Source organism: Peromyscus leucopus, chromosome 15 (genome assembly GCF_004664715.2).
Source record: "Peromyscus leucopus breed LL Stock chromosome 15, UCI_PerLeu_2.1, whole genome shotgun sequence".
In the NCBI taxonomy this organism is placed as follows: domain Eukaryota; kingdom Metazoa; phylum Chordata; class Mammalia; order Rodentia; family Cricetidae; genus Peromyscus; species Peromyscus leucopus.
Genome location: NC_051076.1, coordinates 50,096,876 through 50,124,119, shown reverse-complemented (window position 1 = coordinate 50,124,119; position 27,244 = coordinate 50,096,876). Strand labels below are relative to the sequence as shown.

At 40.5% G+C, this 27,244-nt stretch overlaps 1 pseudogene; it reads right to left on the bottom strand.

Annotated features, from left to right (window-relative positions):
- Positions 1-17,221: 17,221 nt before the first annotated feature.
- On the bottom strand, positions 17,222-17,810 carry LOC114707194 (annotated as a pseudogene).
- Positions 17,811-27,244: the final 9,434 nt, after the last annotated feature.

The following is a 27,244-nucleotide window of genomic DNA, read 5'->3' as shown; positions in this document are numbered from 1 at the left end:
AGTAAACATTTGAGCATCTATTCTTTTTAAGATATATATTAAATATATATCTTAAAATAAATAAATAATATAAATAAAAAGATATTCTATATATATATATATACATATATACATATATTCCTGTTTTGTCTGCCTGTATGTTGGTGTATCACATGCATGCAGTCCTTATAGATGGTAGAAGAGGGCATCTGATCTCCTGGAACTGGAGTGACAAACAGCTGTGGGCAGCCATGTGTGCTGTGGGATGGTCTTTCTGTACACTGTGAACATACATTGCTACCATTGGTAAATAAAGAAGCTGCTTTGACCTATGGCAAGACAGGAGACAGCAAGGCAGGAAATCCAAAGTGAGGAAGAAGAAAAGCAAAGTGAGCCTCCTGAGAAGCAAGATGTAATGGAACTCAGGCAAAGCCATGAGACACGTGGCAATACATAGATTAATAGAAATGGGTTAATTTAAGATGTCTGCACTAGTTAGTAATAAACCTGGGTCATAAACTAAACAACTTATAACTAATATAAGCCTCTGTGTGTTTATTTGGGACCAAACGGCTGGAGGACACAGGAACTTCCATCTACATATTGTGGTTGCTGGGAACTGAACCTGAGTCCTTTGAAAGAGCAGCAAGTGCTTTTAACCACTGAGCCATCTCTCCAGCCCTGATCATCCATTCTTAATGAATGTATTTTTGTTATAAAGTACTAAGAATGATTTCCCTTTCTAGGAAGCAATAACTGAATTCGGCAGGTCCCACAGCAGTTACAGTAAGCTCATCAGAAAATCAGTCACTCACATAATAGTTCCTAAGTAATGACTAGTTTTCTAGGTGTTCCAAATACCTGAATGAAAAACAATTTTCAGTATACTCTGGATTCCCTCATCCTTGCTGGCCTAGGTCAATCCTTCTTCAGAAGTCTCAGGTTTATAAATCTCCTTGTACAGAAAGAGTAGGAAAAGAAACAACTATGATTCTCTTGTTTCATGAACTACAGAGCTGAGTCACCACCTCGTCTACGTCATTGGTTTTGCCCACAATAAAAAAGAGAATGGTGTAATTTAAGAAATGTTTATTCATGCTGTTTGTGTAGCCAGTATCAAGTAAGTAGCATGAATGGTGCTTTCTCTGCTTGCAATTCATGTCAGTCACCTTCAGCAAATGACTGTTCTCCGTTGTGTCTTATTGTAACTATGAAATAAGTATTCTGTGTAGGTGTTCTCTTTTCCTACCCTCATGCGCTTTGTGGGAACCAAAATAAATGAAGCATAGTCATGAAAATTCTTTGAAATCCTAAGATCCTTCATCTTTCATGGTTTCTAAGGACTAGGAGGCTTCTCTGCCCCCATTTGGGGGTCACTTCATTATCATATCCTCAAAAGTCCTGACAAGTTGGTCTAAAAAGTGACCTTCGAGTTGGAAACAGGCAAAGATGAATTCATCTGTGCTGGTCAGGCTAAAAATGGATACTTTAAATTGTATCAATCAGCAGTGGTACCCCCTCATATTTACCTTCCAAGCGATCTGAGTAATAACCTTACAATTTAGTTACCTAAAGCAGTGGGATCTACCTGAATTTACCCTCTGAATTAATTCGAGCTCACTCAAGCTAGTAATTTATAACCAGGTCAATTTCTTTTACAGGGAATGTTCAGATGATGGTTTGCAAACCCTTTGAAAGGAAGAAAAAGACCACCAGCCCTTACAATAAGGCGAACATAAAAAACAATTTTTAAATGTGTGTGCATTCTCTGAAATGGGAGGAGAAATGATCATTCACTGAAAGCAGCTCCTCCCTGACAAATAATCACAGTGGATAATGAGACTGACATTTACACAGCCTTGCTGTGTTTTCCTAAACATGATGTGCAATTAGCACAGCTAACACACAAATCAGACAAAATGCACCAAATGGTCAAGTCATATCAATTAATAATGGCCAGCAAAGATGCCACGCAACTCCTTTTTGTGTCTCATGGCCAATTTCAAACCTACTATTTTTTTTCATTCTTTACAGGAAAGACAAACTAGGGTCACATTCATGAAGCTGATCATTTCTTTTCAACTTAGAAGGAAGGGGAAGAAGGAAATGGGGCAGGAAAAGGGGGAAAACACTGGATTTTTAGCAACAGACATTCAAAATGTTACGCTACAGTTCAGAAAGTGTAGGTGAAACCTGGCTTATGTTTGGACCTATTTCCTGTCTCCATAGGTTGAATTGGCATCATTACATAGTGTTATGTTTATTTCAATTAGCAATACTATTGATGTGTGGGTAGATGCATGTTTGCATCCTTGTATACTATCAGCAGAAAAAATAAGGCTAGAGAAAGGATGTGTTGGCTTTTTGTGTAATGCGGGATAAGATCCTCACCAGACTTTGAGGGATTATAAACACCAGGTATGACTATTCAGTCAAACAGACTACTTATCCTTTATTTTGTTTTGACAATAATGAACTTTTCATTTTTAATGTTAAACATAAGAGACTCTGATGAAGAATAACACTGAAAAAACCAAAAGGCATCATGATCTACGTGGACCAAGACTGTTAGATGGGCTAGGGAGATGGCTCCATGAGTAATGTCTTTCATACAAACATGAGGACCCAATTTTGGATCCCCAGAACCACTTAAAACATTTGGCAGGGTAGGACACACTTGTCTGAGGACATGAAGACAGGCAGCGCCCTGGTCTTACTACAGCCCTAGGTCCTAAAAAGAGACTCTGTCTCCAAAAGCAAGGTGTACGGTGTATGGCTCTTGAGGAATAATACTGAGATTGACCCACATGTGCACATGCACTATTAAGGAAGGCTCTAGCCAAAACAAGTGACTGGGTTCTGTACATTCTTTTCTTCTTACCCCACTTAATTCCCAGTAGCCTTTGGGTCCTATTTTCTCTATACATGATAATAAGAACTGGAATACAATGCCTGTCTCCCTGCCTGATACCTTTCTGTAGTCTTGTGCACACCACTTAAATGGCAGTTCAGAATATTCATCTTTACACTACTGAAAATTCCCTCTGTCCCTCCCCTTTGCCCCATCGCCCTTCACTCCTGCTGTATGGGATCATTATTAGATCCATGAACTCATAATGTCTCCAGCATAAAAGACAAATGAGTGGCCGAGACAGGAGAGCCCCAGAAGTAGCCAATAACTGCAGAAGAAAATGGAATTCTCAGTCTTAATTTGTGTCTACATCACATACTTTAACATTGGAGAAATAAACTGACAAAATTGGAAAGAACTGATAAGTTACTAAAATAAATCAATAAAAAGGGAGATTATATTCATATGCTTCTTCACTGAGGATGAAGTGGGTCACATGCTGAAAAAAAATCTGAAGAAATCTCTAGATCATAGGAAAAACCACAGTTTGGAGAAAGTTTCATTGAATTGCTGCTCATTTTCTTTATATAGAATCCAAGTACATTTCTAGGCTTGTCAAGTGTCTAGTTCAGAAAGATGAAACTATTATACTTTCTGAGATTCCAGAAAGAGGCACGTGGACTCTCTCTTGCAGCCATGACCAGCTCTAAGGATGAAATGTTATAAAAAAAAAAAAATCAAAATAGTCTCCTGAGGAAGTCATCCAGAATACCTCGTGCAAGTGTGGCTTGGTGCTAAGGGAGAAATACTGTGGCAACCTGCTACAATAAGCAGTCCCAAGTGTCAACTGAAAAAGCTGAGGAAGAGCAGCCAGAAGGGTCTGCTGTTTGGAAAAGGACACACACATACCCCACCACATGCCCAAAAATAGTAGGGGAGATCTCATCCACTTGTAGCTGTTTGATCCTTGAGATCAAAGCAAATCTCTCTCTCTCTCTCTCTCTCTCTCTCTCTCTCTCTCTCTCTCTCTCTCCTTTCTCAGTTACCATGAGGTGAGCATCTATATCTCTCTCTCTCCTCCCCACTCCCTCCCCACTCCTCTCTCTTTTACAAAAAAAAAAAAAAAAAAAAAAAAGTAAGACCCTGGCAGGATTGTGTTTCCTGATCTAGTCACAAGGTTATAGTTGCTCCAAAAGAAAAAAATCATTGAGCTATATATTTATATTTGCACAGTTTTATATGTCTGTGCTCTATTTAAATTATTACTGAAAAGCTTTAAGATGTATTTATTGTATTTGACTGATTTCGCTTTTAACACATGGTTAAGGGCTCTGGGTTCAGGAGGGCAGTCTGGGGACATGTGGTCACCTCTGCTCACTCAGAGGCTACCCTTAAAGTCTGGAAATATTTTTAAAGGACTGAGGACAGAAGAGGCCTGGAAAGGTAGGAGGGCCAGAAAATTTCAAGTCTGTGACGAAAACAAATCAAGACAAGTTTTAACCTAAAACCACAGAGTAGTTCTTTCCAGAGGGGTCCTGAAAGAGAGTGCTAGCTCAGAGGCAACTGCCTCAGATAGAAGGAATCAATTGGCTGTGATGATCATTGAATTCGCTGTTGCTTTGAACTCTGGTGATATTTGAACCTCTGCAGCTTCCAGTGTTGATTAGGTAACTTTCCCTCCTACCCACCCTCAGCATGCAGAAAACATAAGAAGTTGGAGATCTTACTTCTCAAGGTCAAAACTGAACCTTGCTTTTTTTTTTCTTTTCCCCTGGAGGAGTCGTCTATATTTTAGAACCTAAAGGAGAAGCAAAGGAGAGCCAAGATAACAAACCATCAGGCGGTCACACTGGCCATTAATTAACAGAGAAAGCAGCTCCATCCAGTGGTTAAAGCATTTTAAAGCTAAAGCATTCCACCCCACTAAAGGAGCTTCTTACTTTAATAAAATGAAGGTTTCAATGTGCCTGGAAAAAATTCTGTATTCTAGAGCTAGCACTCCTGTCTGAGGGAACAGCATGCCAAGATATAGGGTGATATGATTTCTGAAGAAATGAACAACAAATACATATACTCAATCTTTTAAAAATATACAAATACAAAACAGGCACTCGAGTCACTTGATGAAAACTATCAATGTAAAACAAGGGTCTGGGAAGTAAATGTATTCCTAGATCACATGGATAAAGTACACATATGTAATTAGATTTTCTGTAGGGGCAAACCAGTAGGGAAATAGTAATAATAAAGGACAAAAAATAACAATGTCACATGAAAAAAATTAAGTTTAACAGAAAAAATTGGGCTTGGAAGAAAAAAGGGAAAATTTCAGATGATGAAGTTAAATGTGGAACTGAAAAACCAGATTTTATAAACACAAATGGGGCTGCAGAGACTGTGGCCTGTCACATCAAGAAACATAACAATAACAGAGCTGGGTTCACATCCTGTGCGTGGATAGAGGAAGAGAGATTTTGTGCACACATGCACACAAATTGGAACTTAGGCACTGTATATGAGACTTCTCAAAAAAAGCCATCTTCTCTGTGAGCAACTTGAAAAATATCCCTTCCTAGTTTGTGTAGGTAGCACAGAATTTTGTCTTCACCCACAGTTCTATCTTAGGGGAAAAACAAGTTAAAGACACATGACAAAATGAAATCAGAACTTCTGCTCTTTGGTGAGAGGCTCCTGATCATCTAAAAGATGCCACAAGATCATCTAAAAACCATCCACAGCCCGGTCTCACTCCACTGGGGTGCCCATGCAGCAGCACATTTAAAGTGATTTCATATCATTCCTTCTACAAACAGAAGCTGAGAACTGCTACAGCAAAGCTAAAATGTTCTGAAGGTAAGTCTAAAACACTGGAAAACAGATGAAAATGATACGTCAGAACTAGAACATGCTATAGGGGGTTTGGGAATCTGAAGAGCTTAAGACTACAAAATCATTTTCTTTAACTAGGAAAGGAGGTAGAAACCACAAAAATCTCTCCCCCTCTAAAACTGTGAAAATTAAACAAATATAAAATCTAAAACTTAAAAACACAGTGAAATATAAAAGTCATTGATTGAAGCATAAACCAGAATAGATTGAGTAACTGAAACACTAGACACAGTTAAAGGGATAATTAGTCAAGGGGGAAGTTAGACCACAGAAAAGTACCCAAAATAGAAAGAGATATAAAGAGCTGGAGAATAAAAAATGACATTCTCAGACATTTAGGCAGAATGTGAATATATAATGTGTAGTTCAGATAATTCTCAGAAAGAGAACACAGAGAAAGAGAACAAGAATGACCTGAAGAGATCATGGCTAAAAATTATTTTTTTAATTAATGTAGATTTCTAAATCCTATGTCAGAGCCAGTATTAAAGAAAGATAAAAGGAAATTCATATCTCCACTAATTTTACATAAATCACAGGACATCAGAAGCAAAGACAATCTTAAAACCAATCAAGGCAAAGAACAAATTATCCACAAAAATCAATGAGCAACGAAGAGAGGCTCTAAAACATGAACTGATACAGTCAACCTCAAGAAAGAAAAAAAAAAGACCTTTCCACACCTCCAAAGATTGAGTTTGGGGCCAAAAGACTCTCTTTGAAAGATTTCCTAAACAATCTGTTTGAGAGGAAGACTACTGAGCTAAAATGGCATGGGGAACATTTGCAAGAAGCCACAGAAAAACAAAATAAAATAACAACAGAAAAATAATAACAAAGATGTGGTTTTAATGAACAGCCCCATCAGTTCATGTATTAGAACATTTAGTTCCCAAGTTGTCAGACTGTTTGGTAAGGAACAGGAGGTGTGGCCTTGTTGGAGGAAGTGTGTCACTAGGGGTGGGCTCTGAGGTTTCCAGGTCCATGCCATTTCCAGTTAGCCCTAACCTGCTCTCCCTCTCTCATTCTTTCTCCCTCCTTCCCCCTCTTCTCTCCTTCTCCCTCTCTGTCTCTTTTCCTTCTGTTATCGCCTCAAGATGTGAGTTCTCAGCTACTGCTCCAGCACCTGTCTGCCTCTGTCATGCTCCCAGCCATGATGGGCATGGACTCTAACCCTCTGGAACTGTGAACCCAAATCAATGTTTTCTTCGATGAGTTGCCTTGGTTATGTTATCTCTTGACAAAGAAGTAATTTAAGAATAAGCACCAATAGCATTTAAGTTTCAAGCCATTGTTTAAATTCATGTCCTTCAAGCTCCTTGTCCTGTTGCACAAACACTACGGGCTGGCACTGGCTGAGCCTTTCAATTCTCTGTCAGGTATGTGTGTTAAAGAATAAATACAGAAACTGTCAGACTAAAGAGAGGAATAAGACAATTCAGTCTAACTAATAACAGGAAGAGAAAGACAAGGAAACAAGCTGAAGCCTCCAGAAATTGACTAACACTAGAATTTATTTTGAAATCACTGTGTCTACTTTTATCATCATTAAATTGCATGGAAGTTATCTATCTTGGGAATCAATCATAATCACATTTTATACACACAAAAAAAACCAAAGCACAGAAAAATTAAGAAATTTGCCTGAAAGACAAAAAAAAAAAAAAAAAAGAAAAAGAAAAGTAAAGAAAGGGGAAAGGAAAAAAGGGAGTTCAGAAACACGGAGAACTGATGCAGAGATGCAAATATCTAAGAATAAAACTTTCAGAAACAGGGGCGGGGGGTAATACAAAATAAAGATTCTTGTCTTAGCCAGTCTGCCTGTCTGCCTGACTCCTTCATGGTAATTGTACCTGTAGTCCTTGTGGCTCAGGAGGAGGCGGAGGTGTGAGAACAGGTTGAGCACAGGCGTTAGAGGTCAGCCTAGGCCACAGTAAGGCTGAGTTCAAACACACTTTGCTTTTATGTGTATACTGTAGAGTTAGAGTCCAGCTTCAATCTGAGTACCATATAAGCAGGGTTTCATGTACATGAAGGTACAGAAAAACAATCAAAATCTCATATATTGTGCCACATTTTATTGTGTATGGTTCTCTTGCCCATTGCAGGGCATTTAACATTCCTGACATTTATAAATGCTAGTGGCTTCTCCTTTTTATAATTAATATTTCTGCCAAAAAATTTCCAGAATGTGCTTCACACATTTAGGGGACCACCAGGAAAGGAGAGAGCACCAACATATCCACTAAGAATTAGGCTAGAAACATCCTTCCTATATCTTCTGATAAGTTCCACAATACTGTTGGGAGATTGTATTTTTCATATTGAGAAGATAAGCAAAATGAAATATTTCACAATCAACACTTTAAAAGTTCATTCCTTCCTGCACATTGCACTTTCCGGAAATACAGCAAGAGGAGGGCATTCAGGACTTTTGGAGCCAACAGGCACATTAAGGAGACAAGGAATAAGCAAGTCAATAGTACTAGGAAGCTGGGAAGTGAAAAACATGTGCTGCTGAGCATAACATTGATCCCCTTTGTTTACAACAGCAGCGAATATTAATTATTAGGGTGGAGAGGAAGGGTCTTTCATGTTTCTTTTAATATCTGTTCATTGTGGTTCAGATCTTGAAAGTCACAGAGAGCCATGAAATTATAAAATGAAAGCTAGGCATGATTTACATGCTCAGACTAACAGTGCTCAGGAGGTAGAGACAGGAGGGTGGTGGCCAGTTCAAGGATAGCCTGGTCTATATACTGTGCTCCAAGCCAGCCAAGATTACACAGCAAGCTCCTATCTTAAAACATATAAAACAAAATCCATTTCCACTCCTCTAAAGAAGAATAGAATTTATATTAGAGATATATGCACACAAATACACGCATGTGCACACACACACACACACACACACACACACACACACACACATTCACAAGAGGGAAAATAAATTTGGAAATAAATGGAACTGAATTTTTAAATGTTTGAAATTGTCTTTTGAAAGAAATTGTGACTATAGTTGAGTTCTCTGCATAATCCTGCACACCACCGAGTTACAGAGGGGAAAAAAATAAATACCATACGCGCTCAGAGGTGTCACCGAGGCTAATGTGACAAGAGCCTCGCTCTGGAAGAGTTCACCCGAGTTACAGTAGCTGAGCCAATTAAGCAGCTGGCAGAGCAGCTCCGGGGGGGCACCGCGGCCCCCAACACCCCCCCATGCCACTCTCATTTCAGCAAGCTGGAGAAGCAAGAGGAGGGCGACAGTGATTAAAACAGACAACAGGGAGGCCGACAGACCCGGACCCGGGAGAGCCTAGAAGGGCTCCAACAATGTTTTCAAGGCTCCGTTTACCTTTATTTTCAAAGTGATCCCCTGAACTATAAATCATACTCATTAACTCTAATACAAAGGATTGTTTAAATTCTCTATATGGTGATCCTAAGTTAATGAATCTCTCACTTTACCTTTTAATCTATCTGACATATTAAGAAAATGTCAGACATTTCTTTAGGGTATGTTAATTATTCATAATTCTAGAACAAAATCATAGTGGTAAGTTATTTTTCTGAAGTGAAGGCCCATGTGCTTTTTAACTTTAAATTTCCACAAGTTACTTAAAATTGAAAGTGAAACGGCATTAGATTTTACTTTGTGGTTAAAAACAAGATGGTTGATTAATTTTTATTCTGAAACTAACTCTAAAACTTAAAGTACACATACATGCAAATTAACTCCTTGTTCTTTTTCAAATGTCTTTACATTGTTAATGTTACCTTCACTGTGAATGTGCCCCCCTCTCTGTGGGGATCTTGCGTGCCCTATGCCCAGATCCAGTAACATTCTAAAGGGCAGGGGGGAGGTTTTTCTTGCCAAAGCAAGGGAAAAAGAACATGGGCCATTAAGCCAACTTTCCAGACAACTGCTGTTGGCTGCCATATGTTCTTCTTTCACATGAACCTTTCAACTATGTGCTCAGAGGACAGTGTTAACGGAAGTGATGTCATAGCCTGCACACACTTTGTGGAACAGTGCAGTGCAAAACGAAAAAGATCAGTGGCCGCCGCAGACTTCGCCCAAATGCTAGCCAGCCATCTTGCAAGTAGTTTTGTTGATTTGCAAAACACCAGGGGATGTGAGTGACTTGGGACAAAACTTCATCAGGCTCACACAACTCATCCCCAGTGCAGTTGATGGTGAATCTCACTGCATCGCCACACTAAGACAACTCATCCCACCACTGTGAGCCGTTTCAGTCCCACGTAATTTGTACTCTCATCACCTTGGATAGAACCTCTCATGTTTAAGTGACTGTATGCCTCCATAATGGTTATTTTATTTGAAATATTTAAACATATGTATCTGTATCTTATGCTCTTTGGTCTCGGGACATCAAAAACATGTTTTAAAATATTCATTGGTTTTGCTAATTTGAGGCCCTTCAAACACATTTTTTTTTTAAATTTCCTTTGCTGATTTTGACATTAAGTGTGCACTTTCAAATCAGAAGCATATGATATTTAATTGGTAGATAATGTTTGATGAATGTCTGACACAGTAAGATCATATAAAAGCCTTAGAAGTATACACTGTATATGTATCTGACATAAGAATATTTAGCATTACTGCCAGCTTTCGATTTTTTTTTCAGTAAGCAAATAGCAAGTGCAGATGTTTATAGTTGCTATTTATTTATTTGTTTGTTTATTTTTGGTTTCTCGAGGCAGGGTTTCTCTGGGTAGCCCTGGCTGTTCTGGAACTGTAGACCAGGCTGGCCTTGAACGTGTGCCACCATTGCCAGGCTCTACTGTTTTTCTTGGGTGCCCATGAGTGTGCATGTTCGTGTGTGTATGGAGTATGTACATATGGATATCTCTACACATGTGTGGAGGCCAGAGAGCAATTCTGGGTGGTTTTACTCAAGAGTAATGCACATTGACTTTTTTGAAATAGGGTTTCTCACTAGCTTGGAACTTAGCAAATAGGCTGTCCAGCCAACAAGTCCCAGGATTCTGCCTATCTTAGCCCTCCCTAGTTTCAAGGCTGTGGGCATGCCATCAAACATGCACTTTTAAGGTTGATTTTTAACTGACACATAAAACTGTACACATTTTTGAGGCAACATGTAATGTTTTACTATACATATACAGTCTAGTGTTCTATGCCCTGGTTTGAACTCATTACAATACTGTATCTGTTTCTTTAAGCAGGTATTAAGATGGCATTGACAACACAGGGGTCTTCTTCAGGACAGCACCTGTGAGAAACAGAGTGGGAAGAGGAGGAAGGACTGGAGTCATGGTTCAGCAGCAAAGGGCACTAGCTGCTCTTGCAGAGCACCTGGGTTCAGTCCCCAGAACCCACACGGTGCTCACCACCATCTATAACTCCAGTTCCTAGGGACATGATACCTTCTTCTGACCTCTGTGGGCATCAGGCCATGCACGTGGTACACATACACACATGAAAGCAAAACACTCACACACATAAACAAATCTTCTAAAATTAAAAAAGTAGCAAGAGCTAAAGGATATAACAATCTGAGAGGCAAACAGCAAACCCTGCAGCTCCACGTCCAGCACCCACGACTGGTGTGGCATCGTGTGAGCTCCAGTAGACTGTATCAGCCTCCCCTACAGTCTTGTCAACAGCAGCACATGTGGTCCCTTGGACTGGCTCCATGGGCCCCTGAAGCTTTCCTTGATGGACATCATCAATGTCTATTTTTGGCATTTCTAAGACCACACCTTGGCTGGGGGAAAAAGGTAGCAGTCACATGAAGAATGATATTCAATGTTGTCCCCTGGCCTCCACACATGCATGTACCCCCCTACATGATCATGCACACATTTAATAGGATATATGTACATATAAATTATAAATGTATATACAATGCCTGTGGAAATATATAATATATGTTATATAATAACAAAATATACATTGTATATGTATGTGTGCAGTTGTATATAACAAAAATATATACTATATAATAATAAATATATTATATATGTACATAAATTCTATTTGATGAAAGCATGCTATGAAACTGTTTCAGAAACTACGTTTTAAGTAATTCACTAACCTGACAAGTTCATTCCCATCTCTAGCTCCCACATGGTGGAAGGAGAGAACCAATACCTGTAGGTTGTCCTCTGACCTCCACATCACACACAACATAAATAAATAATGAATGATTTTAGAAGAAAAAGAAAGTGGAAGACAGCATACTAGAAGCCTGAGGCAGACCAGTTACTGAGTAAGACAGGAATCTAGAGAATGAGTAAGGGCTGGACTTGATCTTTTCTGGCTGTCCTTTCTCTCTGAACTATCTAGGAGTCTTCTCAATGGCTTCCATGGTCAGGGACCCCCTAGTGGCCCCTACCTCCCCAAGTCACCACACTTAAGACCAAGATTCCAGCACACGAAGATTGTGAGGGGGATCACACCCAAAGCAAAGCAACCCTCTAGATTCTGGTTATTTATATAATATCTTGATCATTTTAGACGCTCCTCAGTTTAAAACTCTAACATTTCCTTATTTTAAGTTATGATTTTAATCCACACAAACCAGTTTCTTAAGTTCCCATCCCCATGTTGCCTCATTCACACCTATTACATCCTGCTTCCATAGTACCAGAATCCAACTTCTCATTCACAACTTTTCAATCTGCATTCACTCTTTGATGTTCTCACTTCTGTCCTATGTAGCTCAAATTAGTCATTTCCTATCATAGTTCGTTTACATTTGCCCTCAACTCCATGCTATTAAATTGCATAACTGACTGATATAAATTGCACCTCTGGACTCCACACTGTGCTCCTATCTCAAAAATACACCAGCTTACTTTATCCCATAGTCTAGACCATGAGTCCCATGTAGGCATATAATGCTGCTTGTATTTACTCCCTATTTCCTTCGACATCTATTCTTTCACCAGAGAGTTATTTCATACAATGTCTGGCCTCGAACTCTAATATTGGATCTCCTACGTTTTCAGATGGTAACCTATTTCCCATTTCAAAGAGGCAATGCCAAGCATTGACGAGGGAACATGAGCACACTCCCAGCTCTGTCAGCTTTTACCATCTCTGTTTGCTGAAATCGCTAGAGATGAGCTCCCACCTTGTCAGGGGATAGGTGGGGACCACCCTACCCACTTTGGTGCATCAACTATGTTCCCTGGTATCGATATTCTTTTCAGTAGTAAGTGCCTTTTAAAACACTTCTGAGAATCTCACTGTCACTTCCAATCACCTCACTGGGCCTTTTCTCCTCTTTATAGCTAATTCTCAAAAGTCTTGTCCAGACTCTCCCATTGCTCTAGTTCCTATCTCTCAGTTCTCTTTTACAAATGGTGCATTCAAACATTTCATCTAAGTCACCTTTAAGAAGCACTCAGCACAGTCACCAGTTCTGTTTTGAAACCCTCTGCTCGCATCTCTGCCTGGAGACACTTTTCTTCTTTTTCTCCATCCCCCATCAGTGGCTCCTTCACATCTCCTACACGTGCTCTTTACCTTTCAAGCAGGTGCACTCAGGGCTTTGTCTTTGCAGCACCTTTCCTTGCGATCTGGTGTCACTCGTTCTGGAAAGCCATTAGTCTCCAGTCCTCAACACCAGGCGCCCACTGACTAGTGCATTAATCATTTCCTTGCTTTGTTTTCCCTTCAAAATTTCCTCTCAGAATTCAAATGAGACTCTCACATTTAACATATACAAACACAAGCCCCTGGTCACTCCAAAACAGCTCCCCCAAAGCCTTTTCTATCTCAGTTAATAGCATGCTATTCCAGAAGTTTAAGATAAACATTAAAAAATCGAATCCATCCATTCCTCCCCCCAAATCTTGCTGTTTTTAATTTTACATTTTTCTGGTGTACAGTACAATATTTCAGTGCATGGGTGTGATGGGTATGGGACAAATCAGGGTGAAAAGCATTTCCACTCTGTCTATTTCTTTGCATTTTTGTATTTAGTAATTTTGAATGTCTCTTCTAGTTCAATAATTAATAATAATATAAGTACAGAAATCTTTAGTGAAAGGTGAAAGATATATATAATCTAAAGGACCACAGCAGCTGGCATGCCTATGTGGAGGGGAGAAATCTCACAAGACCCCATCCCTCGACAAGAAGCTGCGGAGAAGGAGAATCAGACTTCTCCAGGATGGACCCCTGATAGATTATCTAATCTCAAGTAGTCAGACATATAAAACACATGCATAAAAGCAACCCTAAAGGAACTCAGCAGGTTATATTTATAAATTTACACACATGTCATAATAATGATTAAAGAATAACGGGTATTAACTTGAGAGTGGGGACATGGACAGAGGGGGAGTCTCAATAAGAAACTCTCAAAAATTAAAAATTAAAAATAATAACATGAACATATTTGCCTATTATGCAATAAACGTAAATAGCAGTGAATTGTTGTCAGCTAGGGTTACCCTCCTGTTCTGTAGAACACTGGAATTTACCCATTATCAAACTGCATATTCCATCTCCCTCACTCTTCCTAGTTGCCAGTGCCTAGTCTTCTGGTCTTTTAAGAAATCAGCTCATTAAAGCTCCAACTGTAAAGAGAAAATGTGGTATCTTTCGTTCTATGGTTGGCTTTTTCACTTAAAATAGTGTCATCTAATTCCACCTATGCAGCTGTGAAAGGCAGGATTCATCCCTCCTCCTCTTTCTCCTCCTTTTTCTTTTCTTTTTTTTTTCTTGGCAACACTCAGGTAATGACTTTACTTTTTCAGTTAACATAACCAGCCCACAATACAGCATGTGAAATCACAAAAAACAAATTCAAACCTTTTTCAAGTCTCAAAACTTTGGCAAATCAATACACCATTAATACAATAACATACTATGCTTGTTGGAGTTATGTATTACCTTGGTGCTAATTTTCACTCCAAAAATTTGAGTACCAAATCCAAATTCTAGTTCTCAGCAGAACAGGTTAACTTATACCAATAAATGCCACTTGAACATACAATTTCTCTTTTTAAAGTGCATTTCTCCTGCGGGCCATTCTAGTTCACAGCTGCAGGCAACTGTGTGGACCCAAGGGCAGCTGGATGTTGTTCTGGTTGACCCATAGCCAGGCAGTGTTCCTGTATCTGAAAGCCTCTAAGATTCTATCCAAGGAGACTTGCGATCAACATCAATTTCTTCTAAGTCCTTAAAAAAACAACAAACAAACCTATGTGTATCGTTCACATGAACACAAGACTCTCCCAGTCTAAAGTCTTTCTCACCTCAGGTGATCACTTTGATTCTAGAAGCTCCAGATCTTTTGTATTGATCAAAGTCACAGCCTTACATATGGATCTATTTGCATTCTTCTACATGCTGACATCCAGTTAGGCCAATACCATTTGTTGAAGATGCTCTCATTTTTCCATTGTATAATTTTGGCTTCACTGTCAGAAATCAGGAGTTCATAGGTGTGTGGATTTATGCCGGGGGTCTTCTATCACATTTCATTGATCCACCTGTCTGTTTTTATGCCAATATCATGCTGTTTTTATTACTATATCTCTGTAGTAGAGCTTAAAATCAGGGATGGTGATACCTCCAGAAGTTCCTTTACTGTACAGGATTATTTTAGCTGTTGTGGGGTTTTTTGTTTTACCATGTGAAGTTGAGTATTGTTCTTTCAAGATCTGTAAAGAATTGTGTTGGAATTTTGATGAGCGTTGCACTGAATCTGTAGATTGCTTTTGGTAAGATGGCCATTTTTACTATGCTAATCTTACCAATCCATGAGCCTGGGAGATATTTCCATTTTCTGATATCTCCTTCAGTTTCTTTCTTCAAAGACTTGAAGTTCTTGTCACAGTCTTTCACTTGCTTAGTTCAGAGTTACCCCCAAGATAGTTTAGATTATTTGTGGCTATTGTGAAGGATCAACTATGCTCATAGCAATGTTACTCATAATAGGCAGAACCTGGAAACAACCTAGATCTCCCTCAACTAAAGAATGGATAAAAAAAAGTGGTACATTTACACAAGGGAGTATTACTCAGTTGTGAAAAATAATGACGTCAGGAAATTTGAAGGCACATGGATGGAACTAGGAAAAAAACCATCCTAAGTGAGGTAACCTAGACCCAGAAAGACAAACATAGTATGTACTCATGCATAGGTGGATACTAGCTGTACAATAAAGGATCACAGTCCCAGAGAGGCTAGGTTACAAGGAGGGCCCAAAGGGGAATGCATGGATTTCCCTGGGAAGGGGAAATAGAGGATGTCAGGGACCAAACATGAACCATGGAAAAGTACTAGCTAGGCCAGAGAAAAAGCCACAGGCCCTAAACCAGATGCCCCCAAAGAAAAAGAACAGGTCAGGTAGGTCAGGTAGCATAGCAACAGAACAATGGGCCCTGACCAGTGACCTTATCACCTAGCAGCCTCACGACTTGCACGCCTCCCTTCACCTGCATGAATGGCACGTCGTGCACCCCTTCCCTCCTTCCTGCCCCCCCCATGCTATATAAGCCTTGCTGAGGAGAATAAAATTTGCAGCTTGATCAGAGCACTGTCTTGCTGTCTTCTCTCATGTCCCCCCGTCCCTTTCATTCTCTGCCGCAGGTGGGTCATCCCTGTTGACACCCCGCGGGCCGGTGCAAGAGGAGATCTCATGGGTGGACTGGGAGTGGGTGGGGTTGGATGGTGGGTGGAGAGGGAGAATATTGAAAGAAATGTCTTAATATGGAGGGCATTTTGAGGTCAGGTAGAAACCTGCTGCAAGGGCTGACCTCAGCTAATCTCCTAGCAATAGTGGATAAGTAGCCTGAACTAACTATCTCCTGTAATCAGATTGGTGACTATCCCAATTGTTATCAGAGAGCCTTCATCCAGTAACTGATGGAAACAGATGTAGAGACCCACAGCTAAGCACTGGGTTGAGCTCAGAGCATCCTGTTGAAGAGAGGAAGGAAGGATCGTATGAGCCAGGGAGGGTCAAGATCATCACAAGGGGACCCACAGAAACAACTAACCTGGGCTCATAGGAGCTCACAGAATCTGGACTGAGAGCTGGGGAGTCTGTTTGTGACCAACCTAGGCTCTCTACATATGTGTGACAGTTGTGTTACTTGGTCTACTTGTGGGCCTCCTAGCAACAGGAGCAGGGACTCTCCCTAATGCTTTGTCTGGCTTTTGGGAACCTATTCCTCATACTGGCTTGCCTTGCCCAGCCTTAATACAAGGGGAGATGCTTAGTCCTAACTCAACTTGATATGCCATGCTTTGTTGATACCCTTGGGAGACCTGCCCCTTTCTGAACAGAAACAGGAGGAGTGGATGGGTGGGGACAGAGGGGAGATGAGGGGGGAGGAAATGGGAAGAGAAGGGAAAGGGAAACTGCAGTCAAGATGTAAAAGAACTGAATAAATTTAATAAAAAATAAAATCTACCTAAAATAATTGCATCTCTTAAATAACACATAAATTTGAAGTCCTGGGGGCCTCATTGCTGCACACCAATTTCCCTTGTCATTTCTCCACCAACACCCCCACTGCTGCCATTGGGGTTCATAGCCTTCCTCTTGCTAATGCTGTCAGTTCTTTAATCTCAGCATACAGTTTATGCATCACCCATTCCATCGCTACTCAGCATTTGTTAGCATTGGAAAACATGGTGCTTGCCATCAGTCCTTCAAGGTAGCTACTGAGGCTGACCCCTTTCGTGGTGATGATAGCTTCCTGGGTCAGAACAGTTTTCTCTAGTACCTGGGGGTACAGCTTGTGTGTGAGCCTCTCATCTACTGAGACCCTAATTGAAATAAGTTTTAGTGGACTTGAACTCCATTGTCTTCTTTATGGTGTCAACTACAGAATGCTCTTGAATATATATTTTTTCATTCATGCTGCACCAATAAAAGACTTCACAATGGAAGGCAGGAACCCACTCTGTGCTGGGGAGTCTGTGGCTATGCAGATTTCCTGAGGGATCAAGATGTCTGTCCAGCATGCCAATGCCAACCACTATCAGGTTCACGGGGCTTGGGTATTTCTGCACTGTGCCAGTGGTAACCATTTCCCATGGGTGATCAATGGTGTGCTATCAAGTCCAATTCTTCATGATGCCAACCACCTGCCTGGTATCCCTAGTTCATTCCTTCTTCTGGCTGAGCAATATTTCTCTCTCTCTCTCTCTCTCTCTCTCTCTCTCTCTCTCTCTCTCTCTCTCTCTCTCTCTCTCTCTCTCTCTCTCTCTCTCCTCCCCCCCCCCGTAGTTTCTTTATCTGTTTGCACATTGATAGTCACATGATCCATCAATGAATTCTTCCATCTATTTTCAGAAATCTATCTAAAATCCAGCCCCTTTCATCAGCCTCACTCAAACTATACTTGTTGCCACTAACACTCAAAACCTGTGCCATATAACTTCCCTGTTCAAACTATCTCATGCATCCCTGTCTCAATTGCAGAAAGGGGTCCAGGTCTTATCACGGCCATGCCATTTCTTCTGGACCATTAGCTTTTGATTTTATCTCATTGTATCTCTCTTGCCTATTATACTCTGTCCATATTGGCTCTCCTACTGTTCCTCAAACATATCAAGTGTGCACTCACTGCGGTACACAACAGTTTGGCCAAGGATGCACCAGCCTCAATCCCTGGAATCTATTTGTGTGATCCTGTTTCGTTCTTGTTTTTGTTTGGCTGAGCCTTGGGCCCAGAGCCCAGCCCATACTATGCAAGTGCTCCACCACTGAGCTGCATCTGCAGGAAAGTCACTGTGGATATGATTGTGTTTAGAAATATAGACATAGAGAGATACCTAGGATGATCTAATGGACCTTAAACATCATTACACAGACTCTATACCAGAGAGGCAGAGGCCATGTGACACAAACAGGGGAGAAGGTAATGAAAAGAAAGAGCAGAGAGATATTTAAAGATGCTAGACTAGACAGGAATGCTGTGGCCATAAGCCAAGGAATGCTGCAGCTACCAGAAACCAACAGAAGCTGGAACTCCTTGACGTTCAACCCCAGATATGGCCTGGCCAGCACACTCCTTTCAGACAGCCCCTGACTCTGATAGAACCCTTTATGTCACACGTGTTTTGACAGTGCTCCATCGCTAAGCCACACCTGTAGCCCTGACTCTGGTTTCACCAAGCTTATTGTCATTTGAAACTCACATAAATGTCTTTTGCCATTTCCTCGCCCTAGTATCTCCCCATGCCAGATAGGAGTAATCCTAATTCCTGGACCTCTTCAAGTCTCTGGCCAAATACAGTTTCAGAGAGGCATCCCCCTACACCCCTGTGTAAAACCCACGCATGCGCTCATGTGTATGCACACACGTTCTTGCAATCACCATCTCTATTACTTTTCCTGTCATTATTAATTTTAACATTTTATGTATTTTTGCAGCTTCCCACTCCTAAAATGTCACCTTCAGAAGAATAGATATATTTTTCTCTTGTAGTTACTCTATATTACAAGCACATAAAAAAGTACCTTTTACAGGACAGAAGCCTAATAACTACTTGTTAAACAAGTTTAGTTTCCTTGAATTGTTTACAGCAGTTCCCCAGGAGCAATAATTGTTGTCTGGCTCTGCATTTATCATCTATTTTTAACAATGCCCACAAATGATCAGTCACAAATATCTTGGTCTAATCTTGTGTTAAGAAGGTCAGATCTGGGGCTGAAGAGGCAGTTCAGTGGCTAAAAGCACAAGCTGCTCTTGCACAGGATCCAAGTTCAGTTCCCAGCACCGGAACCAGGTAGCTCACAATAGTATGTAACTCCAGCTCCAGAGCATCCAACACCCTTCCCAGGCACCCTCATTCTTGTGCACAAGCCCCTACCCCCCAACACACACATTGAAAATAAGTAATTGTTTTAAAGGTCAGATAAAGATACAAGCTCTAAAATACAGCAGTGCCATACAATAGTATATAGTTCAGGGAGCAGTCCCCTAAGGAATTTTATAAGAAATATTCTGGGCTTTACAAGTCACATCTTTGGGGCAATGCCCAGAAGTCAACATTATTTTAGAAAAACAGTAAGTAGCTGGATTTAGGAGCTACCTCAGATGTTTTTTTACCTTGAAGACTTGAGAAAGAAATGTTACTGCATTTTGTTATATTTTTGCAATCAAATGCGAATGTTTTTCAGCATTGTGTGTCAGACACTAATTACTTTTCCATTACCTAAAACGGTCACAGCTGTTATTGTGCCACACCTGTCACTGGGTAAGATCATTTCGGGAGCTGTCAGATTTTATGCTGTCCATCAAATGTGTTGACATTCAACGTCAGCAAAGGCCATGATTCTACTTACTGCAGAGAGGTCCTCTCCAGGCTCCTCGAAATCATACTGCTACTTTACTTGCATGTAGAGTAAGCACTATTATTTTTTTTAATTTTTTTATTTGTTCCGTTTAATTTTGCTTTGATTTTTTTAAAAATGAGTAGTATTTCAGTTTGTGGTTGACTTTCAAATTTGTATTTAAATGAAAGCCAACGTATTATAGAGTGACCTGTTTTACTGTTGGCACACTTGTGGCTTGAGCCTCACTCTTCTGATCTATAGGGATGGTTTGGAAGTGTTTTGTTTGTTTGTTTGTTCATTTGTTTTTCATTATGTAGATGTGTTTGTACATCTGAATGCTGTTGCCTGTGGAGAACAGAGGCATTGGGTCCCACTGAAACTGGAACTTAGGCAGTTGGGAGCCATCTGTCCTGGGTTCTAGCAACTGAATTCAGGTCCTCTGCAAGAACAGTTTACCTTCTTAACCCCTGAGCTCTCTCTCTATTCTCAGTTAGGGACTTGGTATGTTCCAAATTTTTCCTCAGTTTTTGAAAACCATTCTTTTGGTGGAGAATGAATGAGGTTAGTCATGGATTCAGCTGAGAAACTGGCTTCTGGCATGAGAAGGCGATCACCTTGTCTTTTGACTGTGCTCACTTCTCAGCTGTCCAGTTCTGGCCCTAGTATCTTCAGGTATCATCTTTAGAGCTAATGTGCATGCAGCAGCTGCATTATGTTTTGAAGCCAATATTGAAGAAATGGCAGGGTCATCAATAAACTGATACAAAAAGATTCTGCTGTTATCTATCACTGTCTTGAGAGCTTTTGTCTTCGGAACTCAAAGGAGAGAAGAAAGCAGATTTTAAACAAACAACTGATGCATATTGTATGTACTGGCAACTGTGGTTAGTGTTCGATGTACATGATCTCATTTAGTACTTTGAGGTCAGTATTAGTATCTGCATTCGCCATGGGAGAAACTGAGGAATAGCTCAATTAAATAGCTACAGAGCAGTTAAGTCACTTGGCTTGCTCAAGCGACCCATAAACATTTGATCAAAGATTCCACTCTAGACCCGTCTGACTTCCCATTTATTATTTAGCCAATTACTTGGCTTGCTACAGTGTAATTTTAATCAAAGAATCTGAGGTCTCAAAACGTTTCTCCTGAAAGAGAGAAATTGTCCTGCAAATTGAGGAGAAGATTGGTTCTTCTTTACACAACTTGGGTTCCAATTCCAGAGAAACACTGCGTGTCTGGGAACTTTGAGGAGGAAGCCGGGCTTTAAAGAAAAAACAGACCACGGCTATAAAGAGTCAGATGGCTGACATCTGGACAGCTTGTGGTGGGGCTGAGAATTACAAAGGTATGACAAATTTTTGACTCTGTTCTAATTTGGCTCAGCCTGCCTCTCTTCAAGTTTTTTGGCATAGCTTCTGCCATTTGGACTAAAATGCCCTTTCATGAAATGGTATACTGCGGAGGATTATCGTACAAGTTCTCTGTTTTGTTTTCCACCTCACTTTGTTTATGTGCTGCAGGGGAGGGGTCATCTTTGATGGCTCCTTACATCATATTCTCGACTCAGGGTTTGGAGAGCCCCTGAGTCTAAGCATTTACAGTTACACGGGGTTTGTTCCTGGGGTGTCTGGCTCTCAGGGGTCCCTACTGGAGTGCGGAGCTCTTACAAAACCTGATGGGCTCCGGCTCTTCACGAGGTTCTTGCTCTCCGATGCCTCTTGACCAGCAGCGGCCCCGATGCTCACAAACTGACATCTGGACTAATTCCCATTAACAATCCAATGTGCTGTGTCTGACTTTTCAATCTTAATCGAATTTTAAAAGTGTCTTGTTTCAGTTTCTACATAGGAAAGGATTTCAAGTTACAATGTGGCATGAAACTGACTTCAGAGTGAGAAGACTGGGGATCACAGATTCAGGGCCAGACAGAACCTGAGTTCTGTGTTGCCACACAGGACAGTGGAAATGTGAGGTGACCCTTCAGACTACTAAGCAGTGGTTCTCAACTTGTGGGTCTCGATCCCTTGGGAGGAATGATCCTTTCACAGGAGTCGCCTAAGAACATTGGAAAGCACAGATATTTACATAATAATTCATAATGGTAGAAAAATTACCATTTTAAGTAATTTTGTAGCAACAAATTAAGTAGCAACAAAATTAATTTTATGACTGGAGGTCACCATAGCATGAGGAATTATATTAAAGGATCACAGCATTGGGAAGGTTGAGAACCACTTTTTATAGAGTCTACAGGAATTGCTCTCACTACGTGCATTTCACAGGTGGACAAAAGGACCACAGAGAAGCAACATAACTCACAGGGTCACCTACCCATGCAGCAGTATAGAAAGGAATAAAATCTAGGTCTGTCTTACCTGAAAGTTATTGTTTTTAGTTGATCCAATAGTTTAAATTGATTTGAACAGGGCAAGGTTAGTACTGGGTTTGTACTCTGAGTTTGGATAAATACAATAAAGGAAAACAAGACACAAAGGTAATCAATAGCAGACTCTTCCCAATATTTAAAGATGTTAGGAAAGTAGGCAGGCGATATGGGTTCTGATCCCAACTGACTGGACCAAGTTACCATGTCAGTGAGCTGGGGAAATGTATTCAGTTCTCACAGCACTGGACTCCTCAGTCAATGAGCTTCAACTGTCCTCTAAACATAAGCTTATATTTCATTGTCTAAACACATTGATAGTGCTCCGTTAACAGGAACATGTGACAAAATTCCTCTTACGTGAAAATTAAATTGGACTCTGTTCTTACATCCTCTAGAGTCCCTACTTGCCAGATTTACCTCTAGAGTCCCTACTTGCCAGATTTACGTTCATTTGTATTTAACTGTTCACTTCTGGCTGAGACAAATTACAAATAAAACTTTGATTTAGGCTGGACATAGTAGCACACACCTGTAGTCACAACACTTAGGAGTTAAAGGATGGAGGTTTATGAGTTCAAGACCAGCTTGGACTACATAGCCATGCCCTCCTTTAAAAACATAAACAGAACAACCACACAACTTTATAGAGTGGGGCAATGATAACATATTATAAAGCAAAATCAATGCAGGTCCACCTTATTTTGAACATAGAGGCATTGGACTATTAATAATAGCCAACACATAGATGGATTTTTTCTAGTTGTTTTTAATATGGTGCCTGTAATTATTTCTACAACATAATGGGTATCTTTTCTTTAGTTGAAAACTTAATCCTTAATTTTGACAGGGAAAATTTAATCTGAGTTTCATTATTTAGATGTAGATAAATATCAACCTAAAAATTGTAGTCTGCTTCAATTTCCACAAATGCCTATTGGTAATTAAAGATGCTTATGTATCAACTTTTGAAAGCTAAAAACATTTTAATGTGTGCCTAAGTACACCGAAATATTGTACAGATGTGTCTATGCATAAAAGTCCAGCTTAGCCAACCTGACATACATATCAAGCTACTCAGATTCATCTTCAGAGAGTAGCATACTTGAGAATTTACTTTCTCCTTTGTGCTTCTGTGAATTATACTAATTTCCCAAAATGAACAAATATTACATCCATAATAAAAAGGTTATTTCTACAGTATTACCAGATAATGTTTCATTCGTCAACGCTAAGCTTTTTTGGTATTTGTTATATTTTATTTACTTCAATAACTGTAAATGCTGGTGAAGGTGAATGACATCTGCTGTCAGAATATCTAAATATCAGACACACTTACTAAACAGAGAAAAGGCGATTTCTGAAGATTAACAGTATGAAGCCATAGGAAGACAGTCACAATGAAGGGTCATCTGAAACCTGTCACAGCCAACTTGATGGCAGCTTACTATTAATAGCGGGGCTGCTAAGATAACCGTAAACAATGAGACTTAAGAATAAATGGAAAAGCGATGTGCTGGAGTCCTAAAATTAGTTTTTCCCATAAAAGAGGCTGGCATACCACCATTAACGATTTCGACTCCAACATTCCGAATCTGTGAATTCACTTGCATTAATACATTTATTTTGCAGGCTGAATACCCTTGCATAGAAACTAGTTCTGGGCATGTGCAATCGAAGCTCATTATTAATTTTGGTTATTTCTAAATATAATCCATTTTCTAAAAATTATTGTTAAAACAATTTGGTAAAGAGTACATCAAAATTCATTGAAAGGGAAAATAAAACAATCCCATTCTTTCACTTAATTATACAAAATGATAGAAGCGTCTAGAGAAAGAACTAAAATGGCCTGAGAGACTCAGTGGCTTCTTATGAAAATGAGAGTTTAAAACTATAGCTTGTCGGCCTCAGATAATTCATGCTGAACCCAATGAATAAGAACAAAACATCAAATATTCGGAAAATGAAGAATATAGCAAAAGCCATAAAAGAACATTTCACTTAATGGGGCAGGAATTGAAAATTCAGTCTGTTATTCAAAAGTTTATATATGTTAAGAATTTAAGCACTGGTCATACGTTTACAAAAATCGAATGTACATGAAAATTTTATCCGTTAAATTTGGGGACTGTTGTCCTGTTAAAAGTCCAAGAAGACATAGGCTATTTTGTCCAAGAATTCAATCATATTCAAGGTCACCAGTCTTCCAAGTATGAGGTTTTTATAGAGCAGTGTATCATGATGAATTTTTACAGACTTAAATGCATACATAAAGTTGGGTTAAATTGGCTCATAAAGTTATAGAGAAGAGTGGTTTGGGGTTTTTCTTTTGAACTCTGGATCTGGCTTTCTTAGAAGGCTGTTATGTTCTACCAGGATATTCTCTTAGCCTTACATTATTAAGGAAGCTGCTGACTGAACCAGTATGGTGTTTCAGATTTTGACTGTCTATTTTTGAAGCTAATTCTCAGCTCTATTATTTCCCAGAAAAATGGGCACTGAAGAGTGTAGACGAGGATGCCCACAATAAGCAGATTATCTTCCCCCTGTTAATTGTACAGCCCGACAATGCACCGTCCTCCCGGGTGCTCAAATGAAAGAGCGACGCTTCCCACCTTTCCCTCCACCCGCAGACCCACCTAAAAGAGTTTCACAATCCACGTCGCTTCAAATGGAGGCCGAAGGAAGGAAGTCACAGCTATTAGCTTTCCTAAAATGTCAAAACCGTAAATATTTCCAAATATACCCTATGCCGGGCACCATGCGGGCTTCATTATTTTGAATTTTGCAGGAGCCCCATGAGGTACGTTGATGTTGCTTCCCTTTGACAGGAAACTGAGATAGTGATTAAGTGTACGCTGCTGGAAAGTGACTATGCCGGATTTTACTGTCTCCAAAAGTCAGGAGAATTTCTTAAAATTCACTCCTTCAGGCTCTCTGAATAAGAACAACTTGATTTTTATTTATTTATTTATTTTATTTTTTTCGAGACAGGGTTTCTCTGTGTAGTTTTGGTGCCTGTCCTAAATTTCACTCTGTAGACCAGGCTGGCCTCGAACTCACAGAGATCTGCCTGGCTCTGCCTCCCGAGTGCTTGGATTAAAGGCATGCGCCACCACTGCCTGGCTTTTTTTTTTTTTTTCCTTAAATAAACAAGAACCATGGACACCCTTCTCTCTTTGCTTTGTGGACAGAGATTCTAGTCCAGGAAGTTGAGGTAAAGACCCAAACATCTCTTGTTTCCTAAGCTTCAGAAATGATTCTTGTGCTCTGTAGGTCAAAGAACCACAGCTTCCCATCACGTTTTCTTGTGTGCCCTCTTGGCTTATGAGACTAACACCTTGATTGCTCTCTCTCTTCTTAACACGTAACATGGACTCTGCTCTCTCTCCATTCCTCTTCACAACACGTAAACACATCTCTCCCTTTGCTGAACAGGCAACAAAAGTTGGACCATTCCTTCATTTAGCAATTACGAATATGGCTCCTCCCCCCCAAAAGCCAACAAATGATGGTACCTGTCCTTCTAACTCACATGGCATCCATACAACACTAACACTTCAATTACATTCTTAAGGGAGGGGGATGGGAGAAAGTCCAGTCTGTGAAGGACTTGCTGTGTAAGCAAGGGGACCTGAGTCCCATGGAAACCCCTCCCCCTAAGTAAAAAGCCTGGCATGCTGGCTAAAAACCCCTCAGCTCTGGGGAAGCAGAGGCAGGTGGATCCCGAGAGCTTCGTGGCCAGTCGCCTACCTTAATTGTTGAGCCACAGCATCTAGTTAGAAACCAGGTCTCAAAGAAGGTGGACAGTATCTGAGGAGGAAAGCCCAGGAGGTTGTCTGTCCCCTGGCATTAACACGTATGCACATATAGTACCTGTACATACACCTGTACCCCCACATGCAACACACACACACACACACACACACACACACACACACAAATGAGGAGAACTAATTTTACTAGTGCTTCTTAAGAACATGTCAAAGAAACTGCTTTTAAACCCTGTCCATTCGCACCTGCATCAAAACCCTCCTGCAAGTGGCAGACTGCAGAGGCGTGACTCTCACCGAAGGGACAGTCTCTGCAGATGGCCTGTGGTTGTCCAAGTGGTTCCTGCTGGACGTAATGGGGACACGTAATGCAAGAAAAACGATATTTAAACGCTAATCTCGTATCATCGTAATATCCATTCTGACTCTGCTGCGGGTGACTAGGAAAAGAAACAGGAGCAGCGGCAGCGGGGACAGAATGTGAGTGGGTCATGTGACACATTGCAAGCATGCTGCTGCGGAGTGCAAAAACCAGGAAACCCTTGTAGGAGGACAAGGCAGTCCTTAAACTGGTGAAAACACAGTAGGTTTCTACCAATGGATACTGTGGTGGGACGCAGACGCTGTGGATCTCTGTAAAGTCAAGGTCATTCTTGGTCTATGTAGTGAGCTCCAGGCTAGCCAGAGCTACATAGTGAGCACCTGTCTCAGAAGAAGAAAAAAAAGTGAGGGGGGGGAGGAAGAAAGGAAAATAAAGTAAAAAGGTACATTCTTATAGCCAGGCATGGTGTTGCATGCCTCTACATCAGGACTTAGGAGACGGTGACAGGAAGATTGCTAAAAGTCCAGGGGCAGCCTAAACTACAACAGGACCCTGTCTTAAGCAAAAGAAAGGGGAAAGGAGGAAGGAAGGAGAGGGAGGGACAGAGGAAGGGTGTGATTCTCACAAGTCTTGCTAGGACAGCTGAAGCAGATGAGGAACCAGTTTTTCAAAGACACCACTCTTAACCTTGGATCACAATTTTCTGCTGGGTGACCACTCCCAGAATGCTCACTCCTAAACAA